The sequence below is a fragment of the Durio zibethinus genome, chromosome 3 (genome assembly GCF_047325235.1).
Source record: "Durio zibethinus cultivar Kanyao isolate XHJ-2024 chromosome 3, ASM4732523v1, whole genome shotgun sequence".
NCBI classification, from domain to species: domain Eukaryota; kingdom Viridiplantae; phylum Streptophyta; class Magnoliopsida; order Malvales; family Malvaceae; genus Durio; species Durio zibethinus.
The window spans coordinates 29,251,740-29,262,121 of record NC_143164.1 but is presented as its reverse complement, the minus strand read 5'-3'; positions in this window follow the sequence as shown (position 1 = coordinate 29,262,121).

The window sequence follows — 10,382 nt, the reverse complement described above, 5'->3', positions numbered from 1 at the left end:
CATCACTTTTGTGGACACAGTAGTGGCTCTCTCCATCTTAGATTTATCAAATCAGGATAAAATTTTAGAGTATACCTATAGGGGGATCTTGTCATTGATGCCCAGGAACTGATCTCCCTTGACAAAATAGACAACACGAAGTATTAAGGTAGGTTTAAGTTAATATCATAAGATTTTATTTTAACCTAATTTTAGCTAACTATTAGCTTGATTTTGCAGAAGTGGTTAGCAATGACAACTTTGACTTTGGACTATACCAGCATGCCCTAAGTCCAAAAAGATCTAAAAAAAAATTTACCTTGGGGTTTCGTCTCATAAAGGAGACATGGTCATCAACACCTTACTAAATCACTCTCCTATAGTGTGAAAAATAAAGGTTAGGGCTAGCTAGGATCTGTCCTCAATATTAGCACCAACATTTCCTCTTTCTGCTAAATAACCATGGGTGAAGGTTTTCTCTTCCACCTTTGAGAACCTCGAGGCTAAGGTTTTAAAGCCCAGCTTGGAAAAGATCTCGACAAGGTCGAAGTATGCTCCAACTGACGACCTTACCATGAACCTCAACATGGCAATGAGGTTCTACAAGGTCTTGATCCTTCCTCTTGGTGAGTACTACCTAGCTTCAACTTGATTTCTAATTGTTTTTCATTTTTCTAACTTTGAGTTCTTTCCATGCAGTCCAACTAAAGTTCCCACCTCAACCCTTGAAAAACACTAGCCAGGCACTCTATCATGCCTGTATTGCCACAAGCCACCTACTAAGAGTGGAGAAAAAATGGCTATCCTAATCGAAAAGCACAAAAAGAACTCGAACATCTTAGGTAATGTCAGGTCCAACCTTAGCACGTTTCACAAAAAAAAGGCTGAGTTGAGAAAAAAGAATGACAAGATGATAACAAAACTAGAAGTCGTCTCGGTTGATAAAGTCTTAGCTAAGTCCATGAAAGAGCAAGCTGAGCTTAAGCTCAACGATGCTCGAGTCGAGATAGTAAGGTCGAGGGCTAAGTTAAAGGCCAAGTAGAAAAGAAATGAGGGGTTGAATACGAAAGTTGTGGAAGAGTTTAAGGCTTCCAATGAATGCCTTCAATAAAGGTGAAGTTCTCTAGGAAAAACATGATTGATGCCTTCTAGCTAGCCAAAGATGAGGTATAATTTATATTCTTCGCCCTTAACCTCGACCTCTTTAATATTGTTATCAACAATATTGGATTAAGACTTCTTCCAAAAAAGGAAGAGAAAGAAGATAAAGATGATGATGAGGCCATGGACATTGGCTCGAGGCTACTTTAGGTGCTGAAGACAAGGTGGAAGAGATCGAAAAGGCTGAGGTTGTCACTGTTTCTCCTGCTGCTTCTGATGTTGTTGACATATGATTCTTTTTTGTTTTTAACTTTTGTAAATTTTAGTTAATGTATGAGGTCAATTTTTGTTATGACCTTAGATTTTGATGACCTATTTGACAAACAACTTTTGTACTTAACAAAAATAAAATAAAAATTTTTTTGTTCAATTCAGCTTAAGCTTCAGCTCAATTCTATTGTAAATTTTTTTTTTTGCATAATTTTAAGTACAATTAATCAAAAAAATTTAAGTTCAATTAACTAAACTAAGGATTTACATAATTAGTTGGATTAAATTAACTTGAAAATTCATCAAGTCTTAGGTCAAATTTTGTTTAATCAGTCAAGTGTAAGCTTATTGAGCATTACTTGATTTCTACATTCAAGTACAATATATAAATATGAGCTCGATTTAGATCGAGCTATTAAAAGTAGACCTTTAAATTATCTACATTCTATGTCTTTGAGATGATGTTGCCATTCATATTCTATAGTTTGTAGGTTGCATTATAGACAACCTCTTTAACTACATATGGTTATTCTTAAGTTAGAGCTAATTTTTTACCTCGATCATCTACTCTTGAGGTTTAAACTTTTCTAAGTACTAGGTCACCCTTTTCAATGTACTTATGTCAGACTATTTTATTATAATAACTAGCCACCTTTTGTTGATAAGTTGCTATCCGTGCTAGAGCTATGTCTTTCTATTTTTTGACAAGGTGTAAGTTGACCCTAAGTGCTTCTTCATTTATTTTTTTGACCCTAATTTGACTTTTAAGCTCAAAAAATCGATCCTAATAGGTACCATGGCCTCAGTTCCAAATGCCATATGGGATAAAGTTTCACTAATTGGTACCTTTATGGTTATCCTTAAGTCCTATAGCACCATCGATAGCTCATCAACCCATTTCTTATTTGTTGCATCGAGTTTCTTCTTTAGGGCTTCAATATTATCTTGTTCGCAGCTTCGACCTATCATTAGACTAAGGGTGGGTAATCGATATGAATCTGAGGTTGATGTGAATGTTTGAACACCATTCTTTGAACCTCAGGTTTTTGAATTGTTTGTCGTTTTCTATTATTATGGATCGAGATAAACCAAATCTACAAACTATATTCTTTTACACAAACTTTTCAATTTAGTCTTCTATAGTAGTGGCCAAGGCCTCGGCTTCAAGCCATTTTATGAAGTAATCACGATTACTGAGACAAATCTCCTCTAGCCTATAATCAGGGTAAATGGTTTAAGGATGTCCATTCCCTACTATATAAAAGGCCACAGACCGATGATAAGAATGAGCTTGGTCGAGGGAAAATGTTGCATATAACCAAACCTTTGATATTTATCACATCTTTTTATGAGTTTAATTACGTCCCTTCTAATAGTGGGCCAATAATAGTCTTACCTAAACACTTTGTATGCTAGTGGTCGAGGTTCAAAGTGGTTTTCACATATTCTTTCATGGATTTTCTTGCAGGACGTAGTATGCTTCTTCTTTATCAACACATCTTAGATAAAGTAAGCTAAAACACCATTTATATAATTTTTCCTTAATCATAATGTATCGAAGAGCTTTCTTTATCGGTGTTTTAGCTTAGATTCTATCTTCTAGTAACATTTCTATGGTCAGATATGCTTTGATCGACTACATCCAATTTTTTTTTATGATCTATCCTACAAGTTTATCCTCGACGCTTTTATATGTTAGCTCTTTTACCAAGACTTTGTCTGGGCTTTTTATTGTTATTCTTGAAGCCAACTTAAATAAAGAGTCTGCTAATGAATTTTCTAACCTTGATATTTTTTTACCTTGACTTTCTTGAAACCAACCATTAAAGCCAGCACAATATACAGATATTTTCAATTTTCATCTTTTCGAGCTATGAACTCCCTATTATTTAGCCAACCACTAGTAGGGAATCACTATACTCGATTATATATTCAATGTTGAGCTCAGTGGCCAACCTCAAATCAATTATTAGTGCCTTATATTTCATCTTATTATTAGAAGCCTTAAACTTGAATTTCAAGGCATATGGGTGTTACAGCCCTTCCGGGTTTATCAAAATAAGATCAATTGGTCCACTGTGATCCATGGTTGATCTGCTAATAAAAACCTTTTAACTTTTTTTATCTGGGGTATCTATTTTTTTCTTAGGTTGTCTTTTAAGGCGGCCCAAGTGAGTTTTATGATGAAAATCGTCAACACTTAAGATTTCATTATCGACATGGGTAAAATGTGCAGGTCAAATTTGCTGAGCTTTATTGCCCCATTTAATTAGCTTCTCTGATATTTTGAGCTTCTATAAAATCTATTTTAGTGGTTGATTAATCAATATATAGATCTCATATACTTAAAAATATGGCCTAAGTTTTATAGCCAAAGTGACAAAAGTGTAAGCTAATCTTTCTATACCGTTGTAGTTTATTTCTAGCCTTATTAATACTTTGCTCATAAAATACATTGATTTCTATTTCTATTCTTCTTCTTGAACCAAGACCGAGGGATGGCTTGATCCACGGTGGCTAAGTATAAGTACAAGGTTTCACCAGACCTCAGCTCAATAGAACGGGTGAAAAGGATAAGAACTTTTTGAGTTCTTCAAAAGCTTTTTGACACTAAGGAGTCTTACCTGAAGTCAAAGACATTTTTAAGAATTTTGAAGAATAGTAAAAATTATTCTACCAACCTGGATATGAATCAGTTCAAGGTGATTATTTTACCAATTAACCTCTGTACTTCTTTTACCAAGTAACGCCTTCATGTTTAGGATTACTTAAACTTTTTCTAAGTTCACCTTTATCCTTCTTTTATTGATATGTAATTGAAAAACTTACTCGACATGACCCTAAAAGCACATTTGCTCAAGTTAAGCCTTATATTATACTTTTTTAAAGGGTTAAAATTCTCTTTCTTCTAAGTGCTTAGCCTAGTTTTTGCTCTTGACTATCATGTTTCCATATATACTTTTATGTTGCGATCGATCTAATTTTTAAACACCTTGTTTACTAACCTTTTGTAGGTTGTTCATACATTCTTCAATCCGAAAAGCATTACCTTATAATACTAAAGGTCATTTTCAGTAATAAATGTTATCTTTTTTTTATCGTCTTTTAGCATTTTGATTTGGTTTTAGCCAAAATAAGCATCCATAAAACTGAGAAAGCTATGCTCAGCACTATCGTCCACTAACCGATCTATACTAGGGAGAAGAAAGCTATATTTTGAGTAGGCTTTGTGCAGGTCAATAAAGTCAACGCACATCTTTTATTTTTCGCTATGCTTTTTTACCATGACTACGTTGGCTATCCATTCAAGGTAGTAGACGTGTTGATAAAGCTTACTTGTAATAATTTGTTAACCTCATCCTTGTTAGCCTATTGTTTTTCTGAGGCAAAGATTTTTTTTTTATCGAATTGATTTTACCTCAAGGTTAGTGTACAACTTATGAACCATTATCTCAGTATCAATCTCGAGCATATTGGATGGTGTCTAGGCAAACAAGTTGATGTTATCTCTTAAGAGTATAATTAATTGATCATTATGTTGAAGTTTAGCTTTGATTTGTTTATGTTTTTCAAAGATGCTATCCTAAAATAAAACTACTGCAAGATCTTGAACTAGCTTGGTTAGTTTTTATCCGAGTTTGACCTTTGATCAATTATCTTTTTATGTTCAATTAGGTCAGGACCATTTCCTACAAAAATAGATCCCGACCTGATGATCAATATATTATGGATAACTTGCTAAATATATATATAGTGAAATTGGCATGTATTTTTCTTTTCTTACTGCATTTTGGTTAACATATTAGCTCAGTCCAAATGACATGCATTTGTTCACTTCTGCTTAAAAGCTTTGTTGTCTTTAGAGTTACTTCAAAAAATTCAAAAAATAAAACAAAAGTTTTCTTTTTGTTAAAGCTTAAGAGTTCGTAGTGACTTAAAAACATGTTTCTGTCAGGTCAATCTTATGTTCTATGTTCTTACTAGTGGCTTCTGGCTTTTTGTTGGCTTTCACTGTTTGCCCTTCCTCAATGTTTTCACTCTCGATCAAACAACCAATTTACTTCTCAATCCTCTATTTCATTATTGTGACATAACATTGACGTGCTTGGATTGGTCTTCCTTAACCTCTTCAACCCTATTGAGTGTTGAAAATTTTTCTTTCAGATGAGGAGTAGAGCCAATAAGCTACATAACAAACTCGCTATGGCAGCCTAATATCATGTTGTAGACCAATAGGACGTTTACTACTATAAATTCTATGATGAGGTAATTGTGCTAGGTTATATCCCTAAAGAGATCGATAGTTTGATTGCTCCTTTCATAGGTTTCTATTCATTCTCGAATCCCACTAATGTTGTGGTGATCGACTGTAATTGATCTTCACCAATTCTCATTTTTTTTATAGTGTCATAGTAAATGACGTCGATCGAGCTCCTAATGTCGAATAGGATTCTTTTGACTACATAGTTGTACATTATAATCGTAATCACTATAGCATCATCGTGAGGGTGTTGGATTCTTTCAAGATCTTTCAGGCTGAATGAGATTGGCTCATCTCTTTAATATTTTTTTTTCTACTTCATGGTACCTACTGCTATGACCATGCCTAGATTAGATTTTTTTTTTGTTAAGGTAGAGTTATCGTTAGTGGTCATATTTATCACTCTGACAATTAACCTATTATTATCAATTCGACCTTCTTTTTGTCTCATTGTATTTTTTCAGTCTTTTTTTTTTAGCTTTCTTTTTTACCTTAAATGGGCTTTCTTCAATATTGTCTATAATTTGTTCTGAGATTGCCTTCTCTTTGCTGCTCTGCAAACTTTCTTAATTGACCTCTCCTTATCAAGGCTTTAATCTCATTTTTTAAGTTGATGCAATCTTTAGTGTTATGACCTATGTCATTGTGAAAGGCATATATTTTCGTTAGATCCCTTCTTGTTTTTTGTATCAATGGCTTTAGCCATCTAAAGTTGAGATTCTTTTCAATTTGCATCAAAATCCTCTCTCGGGAGGTATTTAGTGTAGTGTAGCTTTTTTCTCCACTTGAGCTTTTAGCTTTATGTTGTCTTCCTCTTGTGAGAGGATCATAGAAATTTTTACTTTTTTTACAATCGAAGAGAAGGAATGAGCCTTTCTTACCTCACTATTGAAGAAAGGGATGAGCCTCTCTCACTTTAGTTAGTTTTCATTATAACTTTAGCATTTATGTACTTTTTAATTATCAGTAAAATGCCAACTAGAGTTTTGGGTGTTTCTAGTGACAAAGTTAGCTTTGTGTGGTACTCTTTATCATTGAGTCAGTTGGTCAAGTTAGTTATAGTGATTGTTTGCTCCAGATCTTTAACCTGTAAAGCTTTTGTGTTAAAACACATAATGTAGCTCTTCAAAGATTCATTTTAACCTTGGTGGATTGGCATCAAGCTCAAAGTTATTTTTTTCGCTTTTTGACTATTGATAAATTGAGAAAAAAAGTGGCTAAGCTTCTTGAACATCATGATTGACCTTGGTTCTAGACTGCTGTACTAAGATTGAGCTATGCCTTCAATGTGGTAGCCAAGCCTTTGCACATCAAAGTTTTATTCAGGCCTTGCATCATAATGTTAGTCCTATAATGTTTCAAATGATCAGAAGGATCAGAAATATCATCATATGTTTCCAAAGTTCGTATTTTAAACCTTTAAAAGGCATGGTTTTATCAATTCTTTTAGTGAAGAATGAGGTTTCTAGGAACTTGAGCTCATCCTTAAAGGCTACTAGTTTTATTTTTAGCTTTTTTTTCATGGCTTGCATTTAAACTTCTAAATTTTTGTTTGGTTAGGGTTCAGGGTTTGTTTGGATTTTTAGGTCGTAGCATATGTTGAGTTGTGGTCAGGGTATTAATGGACTGGGTGGTGTGCTCTTCTTTTTTAGAGGCCAAGCAGGCTTTCACCTTTTCATAGCTCGGTTGTCTAACAATGGCTCTTTGACCATGAGTGATTAAGTCAAGCACTTTTAAAACTTATAGTGAGATTATGGTTTGTAACATTTGCTTGATGGCCTATATCTATTCGATCAAGGCTTGAAATTGTTTTATGGTCGATCTCGTTTATGGTTGGGCAAGTCAGACAAAAAGTTGGCTATGGTGGGTTTCTGATCCAACTGGGACGGCCATCTCTCTTTCCTCTAAGGTTCTCTTCCTTGGTAACATTGCTTTATACTAGGTTAATAAGCGAAAAAAGCTCTCTTACTTGGCATGCCAAATGTTTGAGAAGCTCTAACCTCAAGGCATTCCTAAAAAAAAAAAAAAAAAAAGGAGAAGGGCAATAAAAATTTACAACAAGGTGATGGTTTGTAACATTTGCTGGATGGCCTATATCTATTCGATTAAGGCTTGAAATTGTTTCATGGTCGATCTCGCTTATGGTTGGGCAAGTCGGACAAAAAGTTAGCTATGGTGGGTTTCTGATCCAACTGGGACGACAATCTCTCTTTCCTCTAAGGTTCTTTTCCTTGTAACATTGTTTTATACTAGGCAAATGAGCGAAAAAAGCTCCCTTACTTACCATGCCAAATGTTTGAGAAGCTTTGACCTCAAGGCATTCCTAAAATAAAAAAAAAAAGAGAGAAAGGCAATAAGAATTTACAACAGGGTGTGTTCCTAACATTTGTACTCCATCGAGCAAGATAGGTAGAATAAGGTTAGAAACGAAGTAGGAAGGAGGAAATAGGACTAGGATCAACTTACTTTAGTGGTGCTTGAACCTTTATATGTATAGGTGAGCAATAGGGGATAATCAGGACAATGTTGAGCTGATGTGGCATTGAGTATGTCAGACCAATTTGACATATCAAGTCGAAACAAATGACAAAAATACCCTTGATTGTCTGCTGAAAGCTTTTAAGAGAGAAAAAGATCACTATACCTTTTTTACCATTAAATGCCTTTAACAATTTACATAAAAGATAATAATTCAACATAATTTAGCGTAGGGGTTTAAATGATACACATGTACTCATAAACTATTTGGATTTGATTCGAATAAAAGTTGAATTTGGTTTGGTTATTATCAAGTGGAGTTCGAGTAATTCAACTTATTAAATGAATCAAATTCGAACATTTTAATATTTTATTGGAGCAACTCGCGAGTATAATCAAATTTTATTTTTAATTATGAAATTATGATTTTAGCCTTGAATATGTATATATAAATCTAATTCTAACCTAAAACCCCATCTATTGTTGTTTCTCCCTCAACTTCCTGAAGGCCTTATACTATTTTTTCCTTCTCTTTCTTTTAAAATGTCATATTGTAAAAGAAAAAAAAATCATAAAAAAATATATTTTTTAAAAGCATATCGTTTCTCCCTTTCACTCCTTTTCTTTCTTCCTTTTGGTTTTTTAGTAAGAAAAAAATCAAAGCATTTTTTTCTTAAATCTAGTTACCCATTTCATGTTCGACTGGAACCTAGTAAGTTTTTTTCCCTTTTATGCTTGTTTTTTATTATTACATTTGTAGGTTTTAATTGAAATTTTCTTTTAAGAAGAATCTAATTTATGAGTTTTGGTTGTTGTTATTGTAGTTATAATGGATCAATTCACAATTTCCTATCTTTACTTTAAGAAAGTTAGTATTTTGTTTCATTTGGAATCAAATTTTGATTCTTGATTGTTGAATTTGATTAGTTTTGATGCTTTTGCTTAATGAAAAAAATTAGATTTGGTGAGTTTTTTCTTAGACATGATGATTTCTCTTTTATTCTAATATCTTAATTTAATTTAAAATTTTTTTTATTATGATTTGAATGAATTCAAGTTCAAGCTATACTTTGAATAGAATTTAGATTAGAAAAATAATACTCAATCGAATTTAAATTTAGTTTTGAGTTTTAATTTTTAAATCAAGCTTGAACTCGAGTATTTTAATATATATACAAGATTTTAGGCTAGCAAAAGAATGGCTTTCTACGAGATGAAGAATGGATATGGAGAGACACATTGGATGGAGAAATGTCATGATATTGGTACGTGTATCATTTTATTGGATTGTAAATTGTACTGGCTTTTCTTGACTAATGGAAAGCTACCTTTTCCTAAAAAAAAAAAAAAAAGAAAAAAGTTTGAACATCTATCTCTTTTTATCTTTCTAAAACGTACATGGAATAATGTCAGAATGCAGGTGTTTAAAGATTGGGGTATCAGCTCGGGTTCACGGTTATGAAAACGCATTGGGCTTGGAATGGATTTTTAATTTAGTGCCTGATTTTATCCGATTAAGTTATTTTTATAATAAATAATAAAAATTATTTAATTTTAATTTTAAAATATTCATAATGTTAAAATATTAACACAAAATAATATTTTTCTAATTTAACTTTTACTTATAAAAATTATATAAATATGGAGGAGGGTTTTTCTTTTTTTTTTTTTTTTTTTTTTTTTGAAAGAAGGAAATTTATTACTGGATCATAAGTTATCCTTTTCGACAATTATATTGATAAAAGTTGGACCCTTATCAATTAAACTGTCTCAGGTACTGTCAAAGCCTCTTGGCAAACAGGTGTGCTGCCTTATTTGCATCCCGTTTGGTATGCGAGATATCCCATGACCAGAAAGTTGGTAGCCTTTGTTTTACCTCATTAAACGGGGTCCCATTGAGGGACAAATCTTCAACTTCGTGACAGGGTTCTTGCAGAAACGGATTTGCCTGTGCATGGCTCCCAGCACCTAAATACCCTTGATGATTTCTAGCAACAACACCTACGCCTGCAATACCCTCCCAACATTAAGGGCAGCATCAAAGTTTATTTTGACAATATTAAGGGCTGGTTTTTTCCATTTTGTAAACTCCAAAGGGGCATGAGTTTCCTGTTTATCCTGTGCCTAATGACAAGACTCCAAGTACCCATTGGCAAACAGTGCTATATCTTTGCCTGTCCTGTGCACGTTATTTAATACTTCCTCATAGCCAAAGATAAAGAGTTAGGAATCTTTCCCACCTTGGTGTGTCTGCTGCCCGTAACATGTCAAGCAACCATTACTTTGCATTATC